Below are 20,924 nucleotides of genomic sequence, written 5' to 3' on the forward strand. Positions count from 1 at the left end.
AGCTTGTCTCCACTGTTCCAGTTTTTATATGGCAAACTTACATATGCAGTCAAATTCGATTTAAGGGAAAACTTAAAAAAAAATTCAATTATTAAAATCATTCTTGAATGTGTAGTTTTACAGACATGTTCTTTCAATGACCTGCCTGTGGAAATAGCTTAAAATAAATTTCACATTTATAAGGTTTTTCTCGCGGTGTGGCTTGTCATATTATGTCATTTTAAATTCTTCTTCTTCTTTTTTGTTTTTGGTTTCGCTGCAAGGCGATTACCAGCACGATTTATAAGCGATCTTGACGTAGTCTGGCTCTAAGCCATACCAAAATCGCTGACTATGTTCTTGTAAGGAAGCTTTTGATGAGGTGTGATGATTATAATTAAATGAGATTAATTGGGTCAGGTTCAGTATGATTAAAAATTAAAACATAAATTAAATGACAAATAGCAACATAATATAACACGGATACATATAAACAGTTGAGCCTTGCAATTTGTAAGCTTATTTTGTTAGTTGCTAGAAAACGCATTGCAGTTTATAAGCTTATTTGGTTAATTGCAAGAAAACGCATAATTACATTGACTGATTCTTCTGTTAAAGAACTTAGAATATTGTATATAGAGAGCGGTGTTTTGAAGTTCATGGAAATAAATTTTGTGTATATATCAAAATTAGGAATCACATTAATCGGGCATTCAAAAAAGATGTGGTTTAGATCCTCGAGACGACCACATTCACAAAAAGGATTATCTTTTATATTCATTTTATACAGATGTTGTTTTGTTAAACAATGGCCTGTGCGCATTCTAATGATGGTGGTAGTGTGTCTTCTATTTCTATATGGAAAATTTGAATACCAAGGTTTTGTAGGAAAGAAGTCTTGAATTGTTTTGTATTGCGAAGTCTTCTTCTGGACTAAAGATTTCCATTTTTCTTGGTACTCTTTTGTAATTTTTCCTTTGATGATTGATAGGGCATCCTGGGAATTCAGTTGTACTTCCATGGGTACATTCAGGTCTCTTCCTATTTTTGCCAGTATGTCAGCCTGGGTGTTACCAAATATATTAGAGTGTCCAGGTATCCAGGAAAGGAGAATTTTGGTACCATTCTCATTGGCTGAAGATATAAGTTTCTTTGTTTTTAGGGCCCTTATATCTGCTGAAGCAGATATGTTACATGTTTTAATATTGGTTATTGCATTGAGCGAATCAGAAAATATTATAGCTTTCTTTAGATGTTTTGTAGTTGCGACTTCCACCGCTTGATGTATTGCTATACTCTCTGCTTTGCTTATGCTTAGAGCTCCAGGAAGTCTTGAGGAGAAATTATAATCAATACTCGGGATGCATATCCCAAAACCTACCCTTTCTTTGTTTTTTGAGGCATCAGTATATATAAAGGTATGGTCTTTCCCATATTGTTCAGTAGTCATAAGGAATTTTTCTTTAATCATCGGGTCATATTTTTTGATATTACAATTTAGAATTGGAAGTGGATTCATTAGTGTATCATAGTCTAATTCATAGCATGGAAAATTTGGGCTTTTGTATATTTTTTTAAAATATGGAAAAAAATATTCTAATGCCGAAACCAAGTATGGTACATTATGCCTTGTGTAAAAATTAGGTTTGTTTATAAGTCTTTTACGTATTTCAATTAGGAGTAATATTATGGGATGATTCTCAATAATGATGATTTTACTTAAAAATTTAGAGGCTAACAATAATCTTCTATGTTCTAGGTCCATTTGGGCAGACTCTGCCAAGATTGCCAAATTTGGTGTAGACTTCATGCACCCCAAACATATCTTAAGTCCCTCAAAAAATACTGCATTGAGTTTGTTGTTGCATTTTTGTGATATTGGGTTGAATAGGAAGGAACCATAATCGAGGTGAGATCTGATCAAGGCATTAAAAACCATTAGGAGTGTTCGTGGGTCAGCTCCCCACCAGACTCTACATATTGCACGTAGGATGTTAATATTTTTCTTTGCCTTGAGTATAATATTGTCAACATGTAAGTCCCATGATAGATGCTTATGAAAAATTATGCCTAGAAATTTCACTTCATTTTTTAGAGGAATGGCTGTGTTGTTGATTTTGATTTCTGTTAGATTATCTCTTCGCCTACCCTTTGTGAACCATACAGCTTCACATTTGTCTTTGGATAAGGACAAGTCATGTTCTGCAAGCCAGTGTAATGTGTTTTCCAATTCTTTGTTTATTTTACTTACCATGCTTTGGATACCATATCCCTTAATATACAAAACCAAGTCGTCTGCATATCCACATATTTTAACTTCATTATTGCTAATACAAAACAATTCTGCTATATAAATATTAAACAAAATGGTACTTAAGGGAGAACCTTGAGGTAGCCCCTTAGTTGCCATGAAAGGTCCCAAAAAGTCACCATCATTAGATCTTGAATATAAAAGTCTGTTCTGTAAAATTTTGAACACAATATTATTTATTGCAGATGGAATATTTCGAAGTTTTAGTTTGCTATAAAGTTTGTATATATTGACATTATCATATGCTGCTTTGATATCAAGAAAGATGGCCAAAACCGATTGGGAGGATTCAAAGGCTTCCACAATTGTGGAATGAAGGAGGGTCAAGTTGTCAGCAGTGCCTCTTCCTTTTCTAAAACCTGTCTGATGGTTGGTGAATGAACAGTTATGTTCTAAGGACCAATCTAGGCGATTCTTGATTAATATTTCTAATGTTTTAAGCACACATGAGGATAAAACTATTGGTCTGAAACTACTGGCCAAGAGTGGATTTTTGTGTGGCTTTAAGATATTTATAACATTATGGTTTTTCCAATCTTCAGGCAGGTTGTCACCATTTAGACAATTATTGTAGATATTCAACAGAAAATGTTTAGCTTGTAGTGGTAGATGTTTTATCATAAGGTAAGGAATGTCGTCCATACCTGGTGCCGAATTTTTTTTATTATTTACAGCATTGTTAAGTTCCCAGATTGTAAAAGGGGAAACTTGCTCGTTTATATCGTCAAGCTCAAAATTTGGATCAATAAAAACTGCAGACATGTTCTGTAGAATTTCTGTTTTAATGTTATCTGCGGGGTTATGAAATGTCTGGCCGTAATTTTTGTTATTTGAGAATTTTTTAACTTTGTTCCAGACATAGGTAGTGTTAGATTCCTTATTTAATGATTCACAGAAGTTTATGAATTTATTTCTTTTTTTAATTCTGAGGTTTCGTTTAGTTTGGGCGATTATACGTTTAGCGTTTATATAGTTCTCTAAGGAAACAGATTGTTTAAAGTTTTGAATTGCCTGTTTGCGGCTTTTAATCCAAAGTGAACATTCTTCATCCCACCACGGATTTGAAGGTTTACCCTGTGTTCTACAGTTTTTATAGGGAATTGAGTTATCTGCTACTTGATTAACTACCTCCAAAAACTCATTGTAATTAGAGTTTACCGGTAAATCAAGCATTCCTGTTATCATCCCAGTGTGGAATGTATACCAGTCTGCTCTTTTAATATTTCTCATTTTGTATGTTTGTGTATAGATGCTATCATTTTTGTTAAACTCACAGTTGTTTATTATGACAAAGGTGGGGAAATGGTTGCTATTTCCACAATCTTGTATGACACCCCAAGTAGAACATAGAGCCATATTATTACTTGCTATGGCTAGATCTACAGCGCTAAGATTATTATTAGGAGGTTGAAACAATGTTGCTGACCCATCATTTAGGATAATTAATTCTTTATCAAAAATAAAATCATAAATATTTCTTCCTCCCTTATTGGTAGGACATTTATCCCATAGGGGATGGTGAGAGTTCAGATCACCTAGTATAATTAAGTTTTCTGTAGGTATGTTTTCTATTGTTGAGCTCAAGAAAGGAAGAGTTATGGCATTATTTGTATTGGAGTAAATGTTTATTATGTATAAGTTACCAATTTTTGTTGTTATGTATTGGATTTGGTCTGAGTTGTACTTCTGAATTGTAGAAAAAATAATAGATTTCTTGATACAAGTAGCTACTCCACCATATCCGTCATCTCTGTCCTGTCTGACAACATTATAATACTTCAAAGAAAAATTAAAATCTTGTTTAAGCCAAGTTTCATTAATAGCAATTATGTCAGGGTCTTCTTTGAAAATTAAGTTCGTTATGTTTTCCCTGTTTGATTTAATACTTCTAATATTCCACTGAATAATTTTTAATTTCTTTTTTGAATTCATGATTATGTGATTTGATATGTTTAATTAATTAAAATCAGAATCAGATTTATCCTCTTGGTCCATATAGGACTCTACGTTTAATCGGGAAAATAAATGGTTTTTAAGTAAATTTAAGTTTTCTGATGATGTATTACTAATAAAATTTAGGCATGAGTTTAAAAAGTCATTTGAAGAAAAGGTATCAATATTTTGAAAGTTTTGCGATGCACTGGATTGCCAGGCTTGATTGGAGTTTTGTGATAAATTAGCCGAGGTTCTTGATTTGAAAGGTTCTGAGCGAGAAAATGAGCTAGTGGGGGAAGAGGTTGGCTTTTCTGGTCTTAATTGCTGTGTATATGTACTCTTTTCATTTGGTTGCTTATCTTGACGTTTTTGCACGACTCTCCGTTTGTTGTCGGAGTTCAGAACCACCTGTTGAAAGGAACGTTTAACTGTAGATGATCTAAAATTGTTTGTTCTTCGTTACGATGGTTCTATGGTGTTAGAATTATTTGTACTGGTACTTGGAGTATTTTCTAATGGCCTGCTGTTATTTTTAAAATTTGGAAAATCTCTCGGGTTATAAATAAATTTTTTATTTGATATGTATGATTTTGGAATGGCTTCACTTGCCTCAAAAAATGTCAAATTTTCATACGCCATCAGTTCTTTAATATTCTTTTGCCTTGTATATTCTGGGCAGCTCTTGTCAATAGATTTGTGAGAGTCCTTGCAGTAAAAACATTTTGTCATGCATACGTCTTCATGTTTGTTTTCCCCGCAATTAAAACATCTTTCTTTCCCTTTACAGTTTGTTTTTGTGTGGCCAAATCTAAGACAGTTATAGCATTGTGTCACTGGGGCAATATATGTGTCCACTAGTCTTGGTATGCCATAAAAAAACAGTTTTGGGCATAAGAACGCCTCGAAATGTAAATAGTGTCGTACCTGTGGGTTCATAAGAAGTTACTCCATCTTTAATTACTCTTCTATTTAATCTTTTTATATGTAAAATTTCAATGTCATTTCCTGTATCGCAACACCGAAGAAGTTCTTTTTCATCAATATCTGTATCAATTTGTCTGACGATACCTTTGCAGGTTACGAAGTTAAAAGGTATATATATCTTGTATCCCTGATTTAGAAGTTGAGTGTTCTTAAGTAGCATATTAGCCGAGTGAAAATTGGCAAATTCAACTGAAACTCTATTGAGTCCTTTACTATCTATTTTTTTAACGTCATTAAGTTTGAGGTTGAATATATCTCGAGCTATTTTAATTGTATTGAATGTGCCAATTTTTATATTCGGTATATTTGTAGATTCAAGATATACTACAAAAGGTCCATGATCTTTTTCGGAGTATGTATTAACCTTTTTTTCATCCTGAGAATTATTGTCGGAAGTCTGATTTTGATTTTTTTCGGAATTATTAGTCATTGCAATTTTAGCCGGAGAAGAAGTATCAGGATAAGGGGGGACTGAGCCCCCCTTTTCCTCACTCATTGTAAGAAAAAACCAGTCAATGAAGTATTAATAACTAGAAAGCAAAAAGAAATAAAAAGAGCAAGCAAAATAGCATAAAAGAAAGCCGCTTAAAAAAAATATAAGCAAAAATGCTCAACTTACCTATATGCAAACACTTAAGCAACAACACCGGCGGTTGTTAGCTAGGTTAAGACCCTAAACTAGTGGCAAACTTTAACTGCTGCAAAACAGAAACTGTTCACACCTCGACAACGTAATGTCTAGTTTAGAAATATTAAATTTTTGGAAAATATTTCTTAGATTTAAAATACGCGGTCTGACGTTTGGTATTTTATTTTGGTCATTTTAAATTAGTTGCTGTAAAAAATTACTTAAAACAAAGTTCACACTTGTAAAGCTTTTTTTCCAGTGTGGATTTTAATATGTTGTTTCATATAAGGTACTGTAGTAAACTGCTTAAAGTAAGTTTCACATTTGTAATTTTTTCTTCTTCTTCTTTTCGCGGTGACTTATCCTTAAGAACGTTGGTCATTCCATTTGCCCATTTAACCCCGAGGTAGGAACCCCGTCAAAATTGCCCTGTCGAAAAAGCTCCGACAAAATAGCCCCGACATAATATCCCGCACACAAAATAGCTCCGACAAAATAGCCGCGGAATAATAACTAGCCCGCAAAATAGCCCCGACAAAAAAGCTCCCTTCAGAATTCATCATGAAATAATCCCTTAAAAATACATTTTTTTCGGAAATGGTAATTATCCTCTATTCAGATGTTTACCTTTAATATACATATAACCACATTAAATAAAAGTGGTCTTTTCAGAGAACTTGAACCCTGTCTTCTGTTTCGATTAAGGGGATGGTACGTATTTTCGGCTGCAATGCTATTCAAATGAGGATTCATTTTTTTCGAATCCTAAGAAAACTAATAAGTATTTTTGAAAAATTTAAGCGCAGAATGAAAGATTACGTTCTTACCGAGAGCCGAAAGTGAAAACTTCTGTCATGTTTATTTTAATAAATTACAGGGGTGAAAAACTAAGAGAAAATGTAGTGTGATTTTTAATTTCAAATATCTCATTAAAAATAAACTTTTTATTTATTCTAAGGAACTTTCGGCCCTCGATAATAATTTAGTTTTCATTCTGCGTTTAATTTTTTTAAAATATTTATTAGTTTTTTCAGGATTCGAAAAAAATGGACACCATGTCAGTGGTGATATTTTCCAAATCGAACATTCGCTATCTTTGTCATACAACGCACTGAGTCAAATAGAATATGATGACAAGACAGTGACAGTTTTAAATATTTGACATGGCATCGGGAATATTTCGAGTTGTTGATTAAATAATATTGATAGTGTATTTGATAAATAATTGATTTAAGACGTGAACTTAATAAAAAGTTATTTATTGTTTATTATTTATAAAAGATCCAAGCAGAGAATACATCAGGATATATTCTGTGATCCAAGTATTTTTTTGTTAAAGATGTTCAAAATTGTAAGCGTTCCATAGTAACAATATGTATATTATGTATTAAAAAATCACCTTAACACTTTTCCTCTTTTCTCGATTGAGTATTAGTTTTTGTTGTACTTATAAATTATTACAATCACTGAATACATAGTTAGTGAAAAAATTATCAGTAGTAATTGCACAAGAGCTCTAAAATTACTGAATTTTTCCCGAGTGACACTTTGACAGTTTTAATAAATTATGTCAAAGTGTCACGAGAGCAAAAATTCGATGTTAATTTTAGAGATCGAGTGAAATTTGTTGCGATTATTTCATGAATAAAACTGTTCAAAACCAAAATTTTATTGTAACTTATTTATGTAAGTACAAATTAGTACAATTAAACACACAGTTGTTATAAATATTTGACGGTTGAAAGTCATCACTTTTATAATTTTTAAAACATTAATTGTCATTAATGTCACTGAATGTATTTTTTCGTAGCAACGAAGGGCATCTGACGTAATATGCTTGACGACGGAACATTATCAAAAATTATCAGTTTAATTTTTATTTCAGTAGATTTCTATTGGTCAGAATCTCCTATGAATGAAATAATCAGTAGTAATTGCACAAGAGCTCTAAAATTATCGAATTTTTCCCGAGTGACACTTTCGACAGTTTTAATTTTATGACCCGAAGGGGAGTGAAATATGTCAAAGTGTCACGAGGGCAAAAATTCGATAATAATTTTAGGATCGAGTGCAATTTGTTGCGAATATTTCATGAATAAAACTGTTCAAAACCAAAATTTCATTGTAATTTATTTATGTAAGTACAATTTAGTACAATTAAACACACAGTTGTTATAAATATTTGACGGTTGAAAGTCATCACTTTTATAATTTTTAAAACATTAATTGTCATTAATATCACTGAATGTATTTTTTCGTAGCAACGAAGGGCATCTGACGTAATATACTTGACAACGGGATATTATCAAAAATTATCGGGTATAATATCACAAGAGATTGAGAATAAATTGAAAATAATGCGACAATTTTTCGAAAATTTGTTGTCTGGCAATAGACACGAGAGCCCGCAGGGCTCGAGTGGCTATTGCCCAATGACAACAAATTTGAGTAAAAACGAAGCATTATTTTCTTATTTATTCTTACTGTCGTGTGATATTCGTAAGATTATTTTTTAATACGTATATTATGGATATTTTCTTAAATGTGACAGTTGTCAAAACTAGGAAACTGGTTGCCATTAAACAGAAACAATCTAATTAAAAAATTCTATCGGTAATTTTCTACAGTAGATAATTCTCAGTATAATTTTAATCTGATTGGACAGAATTAAACACGTGATCAAATATCTTACTATATGATTGGAAGTTAAAATCATCAAAAAATAATCAGTTTAATTTTTATTTCTGTAGCTTTCTATTGGTCAGAATCTCCTATGAATGAAATAATCGCATTTATTAACTGAATTATTAATTTGCAATTATACAAATATCAGTTATCCAAGAACATTCAAAAGCCATCTCTTTAACGTTAATGATGACATTGTCAAGTAGAATGACATTCTAGTAATGTTTACATATCCATACCAGTGTGAATTTTACTACACGTAATTTGCCGTGTAAAGACAGAAAAAGTAGGGATAACCGTAAAATATTTGCGAATTATGTACCGATGGCCTTAAATGTTTTCTGATTTCTAATTTAAGCGAAAATCAATGTTTATTTGTGATATAAACATTTTTGTCTGATTTCTGAGAGCAGTAAAATGTATTTTGAATTAAATAAATTACATACATTCTTCTTTTTTTGTCAAATAATCTAAATTAACCCTGGAATGCTACCTGGGTACACTTGTACCCCAACCTTGTTTGTAAGTTTCACCAATTTGCAGTAGTGGGTGTGGAAAATATGAAAATAAACTTGTGGATAATAATATAATAAAATATTTTTGTATACAAAATAAATTCTTAACATGTTATCTTAAGATTGTTTTTGTCATAAGTTCTTAAAACATACATATATAAATATTTTAGGTCAATTTTATTTGGGGTACCACTGTATCCCGGTGTAGCAGATTGAGTTTAGAAAATAAGCGTAGCAATCCAGGGTTAAAAAAAAGTTTTTGGACACCCCTATTCTCATTAAAAAATCACAGATGGATGACGTCACTAATATGACATATCGTCGGTCTAATAAGCAAATTGCCTAAGTCACAAATTGAAAATTTTACAGGAAAGACAAAATACTTTTGAACAAAAGTAAAAAAAGAGAAAATTGTCTAACTCCATGCAATATATAATTGACCAAAATTAATTAAACAAAATATTTACACAAAATTTCTACTTATTATACTACATCCATATTAATAATAATAATCAAAATATATTTATTTACTTACATTTTCTAACCTTTTCAATTAAAACAACTTCAGAAACACTAACATAGGCAATATTCGTATGAATGGGAAAGAACGTTTGGACTTCAGCAAAATTCGTTTAGCGAAATTGGAGCGAAATAAAATAATAATGGCGCTTGTGGGAATTGTCAGGCGGTAGCTTTTACCGTCTACTACTAGATGACACCAAAAAAACAATTTTCTAAAAAAATTGGACTTAGGCAATTTGCTTATTAGACCGGCGATATTATATTCAAAAATATCGTAATTTAAAAATAAAAATTTCAGGATTTTTTCTTAACGTCATGGGTTTATGAAATAACTAATTTATTCCGTTCATTTGCACCATACTGTATGTCTGAATTTCGGATTAGTACATTCTTTCACGGTTTTTGCTCTAAATTTTAAAGAACCGCTTGAATTGACAATAAATTTGACATACGCATAGCTTACATGTCAAAGAAAAAAAGTGATATTGTGCCGATGTGTGCTTTTGCCCTGGGGGTGACTTTCACCCCCACTTGGGGGGTGAAAAAAATGTATGTCCAAAATAAGTCCGGAAATGGATAAACTGACTAATTTTAAGTAACGTTTCTCTATAGAGCTTTTTCGCCAAGTCAACACTTTTCGAGTTATTTTCGAGTGAATATGTTCATTTTTCAACAAAATAACCACATTTTAGACGGTTTTTCACAAATAACTCAAAAAGTAAGTATTTTGCCGAAAAAACGTTCTTAGCAAAAATATAGCCTGTAAAAAAGTAAAAAAATTGGTGTACGCGTGAGGTCTCTGGACCTCATAGAACCAGAGTTTTAGCCAATGAAAAATAGGTTCATATTCGCCAAATTTCAAATAGAATATTTCGACGTGAAATATCCAAAAAAATTAAGCACTTTTTGGGGAAAACCCATTATAACTTTTTTAGTGTTTAAAAAAAGCTTTATTTCTGTTTTTATAAAAAGTTTCTAGCATCAAATTTAAGCAAGTTACGCTCAAAATAAAGTTGGTCCCTTTTGATTTGGCAAAAAAAATCGGGAAGAGCACCCCCTAATTAGCAACTTAAATGAAATTAATCGTTACCGCTCCACAAATTATTTTACTTATGTTGTGTTTATATGATCTGTATGTTTCATCGATTCAAAGTGCTTATTGTTGAAAAAATTTGGTTTCAAAGTAAAATTTTCAAAAATGTTAATTTTAAAAAATATGCTTTTTTTCAAAATAACTTAAAAATTGTTAAATATACCGAAAATCTCAAAAAACAAAAAAAGTCAGCATTGCTTTTCTGAATATCCTGTATTCTTTTGTTTTTCTGTAAGACAGAAATTGATTAAGATTTGGTGTTTCTAAATTTGCATACATTCGTGATTAGTGACTCGTTCAACCTCTTTTAACTACAGCCCTTTCAAAAATAAGGACTCTGAACCGATGAAACTTACAGATCATATAAACAATACATACACGAGTCAAGAAACTTGTGAAGTCGTAACGATTAAGTTCATTTGAGATACTAATTAGGAGGTGATTTTCCCGATTTTTTTACCAAAAAAAAAGCTTTTGATGCTAAAATATTTTTTTTATAAAACAAAAATGAAACTTTCTTTAAACACTTTAAATAAGTTGTAATGAGTTTTCCCCGAAATGTGCTTCACTTTTGGTTATCTCACGTTCAAGTATTTTGGAATTTGACGAATATGAACCTATTTTTCATTAGCTGTAACTCTGCTTCTACTAGGTATAGAGACGTGATATATACACCATTGTTTTTTTTTAAATTTTTTACTGGCTATATTTTTGCTAAGAATGTTTTTTTCGACAAAATACTTACTTTTTGAGTTATTTGCGAAAAACTGTCTAAAAGCGTGGTTATTTTGTTGAAAAAATTAACATATTCACTGGCAAATAACTCGAAAAATATTGACTTAATGAAAAAACTCTATAGAACTAAAGTTATTTACAATTAGTCAGTTTATCCATTTCCGGACTTACTTTGGTCGTATATTTTTTCACCCCCAAGAGGGGGTGAAAACCACCCCCAGGGCAAATGCACACATCGGCACAATATCACTTTTTTTCTTTGACTTGTTAGCTATGTGTATGCCAAATTTCATGTCAATCCAAGCGGTTCTTTAAAATTTAGAGGTTTTGCAATATTTTACCCTTAAAGAACGTACTAGATATGAATGAGTCAGATTAAATTAAATTATTAGAAGATTTTTTTGCTATTGATTTTGCCATGGATTATAAGTTGGATCAGTTTATGCTTTTGATTTCTTACGATGTGTCCAAAATATTGTGTTTTCCTTTCTTTTATTATAAGCATAAGCTCTCCTTCCTTGTTCATCCTCCGCAAGACTTCCGCATTTGTCGTATGGCTCATGCAGGATATTCTGAGCCTTTTACGGTAGCACCAGAGTTTGAATGGTTGGATTCTTTTTTGTGTTGCTTCTGTCATTGTCCAGGCTTCAACACCATGGTGGAAAAAACATAGCAATTAAGTATTCTAGTTCTCAATGAGGTACCCAGCTGGCGGTGGCATATAACTTTTTGCATTTTGTAAAAGACTGTACGTGCCTTTTCCAGGCGTGTTCTTATCTCTAGTGAGTGGTCCCAAGTTTCATCAAGGTTACTTCCAAGGTACGTTATTCTTGTTACTTTTTCCAGATCTGTTCCTTTGAAAGTGACCTTCACACTTCTTGTTTTGGTGCTTGTTGATGACCATTGTTTTTGTCTTCTTTGTATTCAATTTCATTCCAAATTCTCTACAGGCTATCGTTACTCGGTCCATTAGACGTTGCAGGGCTTCAACATTATCTGCCAGAATGACCGTGTCATCAGCGTATCGCAGGTAATGTGTACATTGCTCAATTATAATTATACCATCCGAGGTGCCTTTCAAAAGTATCTTCTCAGAGTAAACGTTGAACAGCAAAGGTGACAGCACACATCCCTGTTTTACTCCTTTCTCGATATTAATTTTTCCAGATGTTTCGCTTTTTATTCCGATTTTATCCTTTTATTCTTGATAGAGGTTTGAAATGATCCTTAAGTCTTTATCGTTGATATTATATGATCTTAAAATATCTATTAGTTTATCATGTTTCACCAGCTCAAAAGCTTTCTGAAAGTCTATAAAACACAAGTATACGTCAGAATCAACATCTCTACATCTTTCAACTAGCACACGTATTGAAAAAAGTGCTTTTCTTGTTCCGAAGTCATTCTTAAAACCAAATTTTGATCAGTGTGCTCGTCTAGTTTATTGTATACTCTATTCACTCTATTGTGTATTAAATGTTTTTTCTTTTTGGCATTTTTTCTCCAGTGTGTGTTAGGTATTATAATGTTGTTTCAAATGTGCTAGAGTTGTAGGCCAAAGTGTTTAAGACAAATTTCACACTTGTAAAGTGTTTCTCCAGTGTGAACCTTTGTATTTTCATTCAAAGTACTTTTCTGAGTAAACTGCTTCAAACAAATTTCACACTTTTTACGTTTTTATCCTGTGTCTGCTCTTATGCTGTTTCAAATCACGGTTCTTAGACTTACAACGGTTGGCTACTCCGTCAGTGGAGAGACTTAAATGCTTGACTTACGTCACCAGAGTACACAAGCCATTTATTATCACAGTTTGTTAGTGATAAGTGATAATGATCTTCGATTCGTATTATTTGTCTTGGTGTATATAAACTTACGTGCATAGAAATCGGCCCACCTAAAAATTTGGTCATTTTTGAAGTCTCGTGTTTTCTAAACCTGTTGGCCGATTTAAGTGATTTTTTTAATATGTTATAGCCTTAGGCTACGGCTCCACGGGCAAGAAATTGACGCTAGCAGTAGCAGTAAAATGAACTTAAGGTTCCGCGGAACGGAATGGGAATAGCCGAACTGAACCGACTACGCACAAGTCCTGTAGTCGGTACAGTTCGTCTATTCCTATTCCGTTCCGCGGAACCTTAAGTTCATTTTACTGCTACTGCTAGCGTCAATTTCTCGCCCGTGGAGCCGTAGCCTTATTCTTCACCAATATTACTGTAATAATATTATTGCTAAATAGGTAAGTGTTATTTTATACCGGGTGTAACAATGATAGTATGTTTTTTCCTCAAAGTTCGGAACACCCTGTGGAATATTCTAGCGTATATAAAATACTGAAATTAAAACTCAACTGTAGCCTTAGGCTTTCTTAACATTTTGCTTTTTGATTCATTCCCTTATGTTGGATAATAAAAAAGTTAGATATTTTAACAACTAGCAACGTTCTTCATCAATACAGGGTGTTTCAAAATAAGTGCGACAAACTTTAAGGGGAAATTCTGCATGAATAATAATGACCGTTTCATTTATTTATTTATTTTCAACGGGACACTGCCCAATAAGATTACAAGTTTATAAGTCCAATATACATAATACATGTGTCAATAATAATAAAACTACAATAAAATAGTAATAATAAAACAATAATACAATAAAATATAAATATCACAAACTTAATCACATAAATCAGATTCATATATCACAATAATGAATATCCAACAACTACTCAAACAAACAAACGTCTGAGGCCAGAGATGAATTCAGACTTCGGTGCAAAGAAATCTAGATAAGGTTGAGTATTTGCCCATCTTAGTGCTCGAGATAAAAAGTTGTTATATGCATAGTTGGTTCTATGGATAGGAACATAGAATGTTTGATTTAATCGAGTTCTGCGGAGAGGTACATGGAGACCAACCTGCTCAAGTAGCTGAGGACACAAAACTGTTGAATTAATTATGCCATAGAGCATCCTTGCATCCTTAATTACTCGTCGGTCACGCAATGAGAGAATACCCAATTGGGTTTCAATTTGATAATAATTTAACTGATTTAACTCAAAAGGTATACCCAGTTTATATGCTATGTACCTTAAGAACTTGTGTTGGACGGTCTCGATTTTTGTTATGTAAATATTGTAAGATGGAGACCAAACACAAGAACAATACTCTAGATGAGGTCTAACTAAAGAACAATATAGTAATTTAATTGCATCAATATTCTGAAAGTCTCTAGTACATCTTTTTATAAAACCAAGCATTTGTAAAGATTTGGAAATTTTTGATGTATAATGTGATTCAAATAAAAGTTTACAGTCTAAATTAATTCCCAAATCACGAATTTCAATAACCCAGTCAACAGGAATATTCTGTATATTATAATTATATTCTATTGGGTCTCTCGATCGTCCAAAAGAAATAGCATGACACTTAGATTCATTCAGGGCCATGGCATTCAACATACACCACTCACTCAACCGATCAAGATCATGTTGAAGATTAATACACTCTTCTGCATTGTTGATAATTGTATAGAACTTTAGATCATCTGCAAAAAGCAGAGGTGAACTGTGTCGGAAACAGTGGTGTATATCATTGATGAATATGTTAAATAACAGGGGCCCCAAATGTGAACCCTGAGGTACTCCTGAATGAACCTTAATCTCACTGGAAACAAAATCCCTGATACGCACCATCTGAACTCGGTCAATCAAGTATGTTCTCAGCCACTCAAGAAGTGGACCATTAAAACCCATTTGTTTAAGTTTAAATATTAAAATATTATGGTTGACCCGATCAAAGGCCTTGGAGAAATCGGTGTATAGTGCATGTACCCTACAACCCCTCTCCAATGCCTTCCTCAGGAAGTCCACAAATACTAGTGTGTTACATTCGGTTGATCTGTTATTCCGAAATCCAAATTGTTGGTCTACTAGTTGTTTTTCAAGTGAAGCTTTAAGATAGTCACATACAAAACATTCAAATATCTTTGGTATTACACTAATTATACTAATGGGCCTGTAATTATTCACCAATGAATTATCTCCCGCTTTATAAATGGGTGTTAAAAAACTATTTTTCCAACATTCTGGAAATTCACCCGTATTTAAGGATAGATTAAAGATGTGAAAAAGAGGTCTGGATAATATAAAACAACAGTTCTTGAGAAACCTAGGAGGCAATCCATCAGGACCAGGACCCTTATTCGCATCCAGTTCTGATAATTTTAGATAAATATCAGATATAGTTATGTTGAAACCAGTCAGATTAGTAAGACCAACTGTAGGTGAGTCACTGGGTATAACACATATTTGAGTGGAATATACTGTAGAAAAATATTCTGCAAAAAGATTTACAATATCTGGTCCATGACCGGATTCAACACCACCATACCTCAACACAGCGGGCATAGAGGGCTTTCCTCTCCGTGAATTCACAAACGACCAAAATCCCTTCAAACTATTTAATCCCTTCAAATTATTTAATAATATATTATCATTTATAAACATATGTCCGCAAATGCTTCGTTTTCGAGATACGGGATGTTGAATTTTTTTTTACAAACTGACGATTTATTTACTGCTCTAAAACCGGTTGAGACATGCAAATGAAATTTGGTGGGTTTTAAGAGGTAGTTATTTGCGCATATTTGACATACAATTAAGAATTTTATATTCACCATTGGCGTGCATAGGGGTCATATTACCAGGTCATATTACCCGTATGCACGCCAATGGTGAATATACAATTCTTAACTGTATGCCAAAAAATGCGCAATAATTACGTATTAAAACCTACCCAATTTTATTTGTATATCTCGTGCGGTTTTAGAGCTATAAATAAATCGTCAGATTGTACGAAAAAATTCAACATCCCGTATTTCTGAAACAAAGCATTTGCGAACATATGATTATAAACCTAACGGTCATTATTTTTTCATGCAGAATTACCCCTTAAAGTTTGTCGCACTTATTTAGAAACACCCTGTATTGATGAAAAACGTTGCTAGTTGTTGAAATACTTAACTTTTTTATTATCCAACATAAGCGAATGAATTAAAAAGAAAAATGTTAAGAAAGCCTAAGGCTACAGTAGAGTTTTAATTTCAATATTTTATATACGCTAGAATATTCCACAGGGTGTTCCGAACTTTGAGGAAAAAACACACATCATTGTTACACCCGGTATAAAATAACACTTACCTGTTTAGCAATAATATTATTACAGCGATATTGTTGAAGAATAAGGCTATAACATAGTAAAAAAATCACTTAAATCGGCCAACAGGTTTAGGGAATACCAGACTTCAAAAATGACCAAATTTTTAGATGGGCCGATTTCTATGCACGTAAGTTTATTATCTTATACAGTGATGAGCTCGCTAATAACCGGAGAAATAGCGCAAACGATGGAATACATAATAGGTACCTACATTCTGAAGTAAAAACAAGTGAAACTAGTAAAGGTGGAAATGATCGATATTAACGTATAAATTACAAGAATAAAAAACCGCTAAACGCCGTAAAAATGAGTGGCGCATAAAATATTCCAGCTACAAAAGATCTGATATGAATGTTACGTGGCGCGAAAATGGATTTTCATGTGATGCAAAACAAAATTCCAGTTTTATTTTAAAAGATTTTTCCATAATATTTGCTAAATTTGAAGTAAACGCGCCACAAAAGAGTAACTTTGATACAGTTTGAATTTTGAAACGCTTTTGTGGCGCGTTTACTTCAAATTTAGCAAATATTATGGAAAAATATTTTAAAATAAAACTAAAATTTTGTTTTGCATCAAATGAAAATCCATTTTCGCGCCACGTAACATTCATATCAGATCTTTTGTAGCTGGAATATTTTATGCGCCACTCATTTTTACGGCGTTTAGCGGTTTTTTATTCTTGTATCAGGAGTTTTTCAAAGGTATTTATAAATTAAATGTATGAAGTTGAATGCAATGTTCCTCTATTACACGTCAAGCTTTATAAATTGTCACCTTTGTTGCATTATCTTCCAAATGATCTAGTGTCCATAGAATGTACACTAGATTTTTTTCTATTCGAAATAGATTGAAAAAAAAATATATTGAGATGGCCGGTAAATAAAGTCGGATTGCCCGTTGCCAGATCAAATTTAGCGTCGTAACCACTACAACTACATAAACCATTTGGGGAATAATCGTTAATTGGATTATACTTTTGTATCTTAATTACTTCTAAACGGCTTAACCGATTTTGATCAGTAAACATGAGTTTGAAACGTATTAACCAGTAGTATCTGATGGATCTAAGGTCAAGTATGATAACTGAAGCTATTATAGGAGTTATTGAGCTTTCGAAACCGTTTTTCCCACAGGAAATAGATTTTATCATATTTATGAAGCCTTTAACCTAAAAATTCGAATTTTCCCGGATATGAGGTATACATCGTTAGATTCGTCTTGAGTCCTTCTACAAACGCTATTCTACAAACGCTAAAAGTTATTGGCGCAATTCGTACGTTGAAATGTTGAGTAATTGTCGAAAAACCAAAATTTTCGAAGTTTAGTTTTTCAGTTTTTCGGCTATACTGAGCCGTGTATATGTCTGATCCTGACGGCTTAAACACCATTTGAAAGCTAAAGTCAACACTATTGATTTGATGTATTTGCGGTTCTCCTGCCTCTTCGTGATCCGAATATATATACCCCCAAAAATATGCCGTTTTGTACCTACCAAGTCCTATAGCTGGCTTATGGGTGGTCAAAAGTAACAAACTTCACTGGTTCTAAATCGGCCCTGACCCCCTCTTTAAACACAGAGAAAAATATCAAATCGGTTTAACTTTCAAACACACATACATATCCACAAACATTTTCCCTTTTTTAAATAAAAATTGAGTCACATTTCTAAGCTCTATAACTTTTGAATGGTATAACCGATTTTCAAAATTAGACATGCGTTGGAAAGGTAATGATCAGTTCTATTAGAAGCCGCAAAGGTTGGACAACTTTTTAAACATTTAGGGAGTTTTGGTGCCGAGAACGAAAAAGAGGCCCTAAATAGGAAGGGCCGTAAAATCTACACCCTTGGACCAAAATCGATGGTTGACATATAAATGGGTTAGTCTTTTCTGAACTTTAAGATGGGAGTTGGCCCAATTTTCAATTCAGTCAGATTTAGAAAATCGAAAATTTTGTGTAACTGTTACGAGTACGCTTAGCAGATTATATGGAAGAATTATAAAAGAACGCATATGCGAAGAATACCGCCCTTTTGAGTCAGAAGAACAAAACGGATTCAGAGCAGGACGATCCACAATAGATAGTATTTTCTGCTTATCCCAAATACTTGAGAAAAGAACACTGAGATCTCGAGAAGTGCATTTACTCTTAGTCGATTTAACAAAAGCATATGACACCGTGCCTGTTGCGAAGTTGTGGAAAGTATTGGAGAAAACCAGTATCAGCGTTACACTAATCGATGCTATTAAAGAGCTTTATAAGAACACAATAGCAAAAGTTAAAATAGGAAAAGAGGTGTCTAATGGTTTTCAGGTAACAAAAGGACTGAAGCAAGGTTGTTGTTTATCTCCCATACTGTTCAACATATATATCGATGAAGCACTCAGGCACTGAAAGAAGAAGTGTAAAGGGATGGGGCTATCTATTGGGGATGAAACGTTATATACGTTGCACTATGCAGATGACCAGGTAGTTATTGCCCAAGACAAAGAAGACCTGGAGTATATGGCTAGAAAACTAATGGAAGAGTACAAAAAATGGGGCCTCGAAGTAAATGTCCAAAAAACACAATATCTTTGCGTAGGAGGAGAAAATAATCCAGATGACCTCGACTTAGAAGATGAAACTATTAAGAAATGTGACCAATGTACATATTTGGGGGTAAAACTGACAAAGACAGGACGAAGTGATGAAGCCATAAAAGACAGAATAACCAAAGGAAAACAAATTATAGGTGCGTTGAATTCAGTATTATGGCAAAAAAATATAAGACCGGAAACGAAAAAACGAATATATAATACCATATTAAAACCAGTAATCGTCTATGGCTCAGAAGTGTGGCAGTTATCACAAAAACTTAAAGGTAACCTATTGGCAGTTGAAATGGATTTTTGGAGGAGAGCAGCGGGAAAGTCTAGATTAGAACATGTGAAAAATGAGGACATCAGGAGACAAATGAAAGTACAAAGATCAATTATAGAAGACATCGAAAAACAACAACTAATATGGTACGGACATGTTAGACGTATGGGGGAAGAAAGACTACCCAAAAAGATATTAGAATGGGTACCACCAGAGAAAAGAAAACGAGGACGACCACCAACAACATGGATCCAAGGAATCTCAAAAGCAATGTCAGCAAGAAATCTATCTGAAGAAGACTGGCAGAATAGACAGGCTTGGCGAACGGGAACCCAAAGGCGTATTACGCTGTGAACGGGATATATATAGAAAATTTTGTGTATATATAGTGTCGCGTGTAGGATGGTGTGGGTGTGCGCCATTGGTGAGAACTGCCGTTCTCTGGTAATGTTCAAAATTAGACATGCGTTGGAAAGGTAATGATCAGTACTGTTGAAGCCGCAAAAGTCGGACTTAAATTTTCGAAGTTTTTGGGAGTTTTGGGGACCAGAACGAAAAACAGACCCTAAATAGGAAGGGCCGTAAAATCGACACCCTTTGACCAAAATGGATGGTTGACATATGAATGGGTGAGCCTTTTTCTGAACTTGAAGATGGGAGTCGGCAAAATTTTCAATTCAGTCAGATTTAGAAAATTGAAAATTTCGTATATATAATAGTGTCGCGTGTAGGGGGGTGTATTTCTGGGCCACTGGCGAGAACTGCCGTTATCTGGTAATCTTTCCGATATAAAACTAACAGCTTCGATAACTAATAAATCGAAAACTATTAATTTTATCAAAAAAATGTATAATGAACATTTTGTGCTTATAATTAATATTTTTACCAGCATTTGCGGTCAAAATATAAAAAAAAAATTCCACCCTCGAGATGAGGTGGCAACCACCCCATGGTAAAAGCGTCTTTCGGCGTCATAAAGATTTTGATCCTTGGACTATCCACTACTTATTGTCAAATTTTTAAGCAAATCGATCCATTGTGTAAAAATTGCTAAGTGAAAAATTTCAGTTCCTGGACTAATTATACTTTTGGAGCTCTATAACTTCTGAACAACTTACCTGATGTTGATCACTAAACATGAATTTGAAACGTATTGACAAGTAGTATCTGATGCATCCAAGATCGAGTATGATAACTGAACGTATTACAGGAATTATTGAGCTTGAAAAACCGTTTTTTCCCATAAGAAATAGATTTGATCATACTTATGAAGCCTATAACTTAAAAATTCGAATTTTCCCAGATATAAGGTATACACCGTTAGACGCGTCCTGAGTCCTTCTACAAACGCTCAGTTATTGGCGAAATTCGTAGGTTGAAATTTTGAGTAATTGTCGAAAAACCAAAATTTTCAAAGTTTAATTTTTCAGTTTTTTGGCTATGGTGAGCACTGCGTATG

The 20,924-nt window shown here is 33.1% G+C and overlaps 1 protein-coding gene across 7 annotated transcripts in view; it reads right to left on the reverse strand.

Moving 5' to 3' along the window:
- The window catches only part of LOC126878656 (zinc finger protein OZF-like), a 110,693-nt gene that overhangs the window by 84,172 nt on the left and 5,597 nt on the right, over positions 1–20,924 (reverse strand). The gene's annotated exons all lie outside the window — the stretch shown is intronic.

This window comes from Diabrotica virgifera, chromosome 1 (assembly GCF_917563875.1).
Source record: "Diabrotica virgifera virgifera chromosome 1, PGI_DIABVI_V3a".
NCBI classification, from domain to species: Eukaryota; Metazoa; Arthropoda; class Insecta; order Coleoptera; family Chrysomelidae; genus Diabrotica; species Diabrotica virgifera.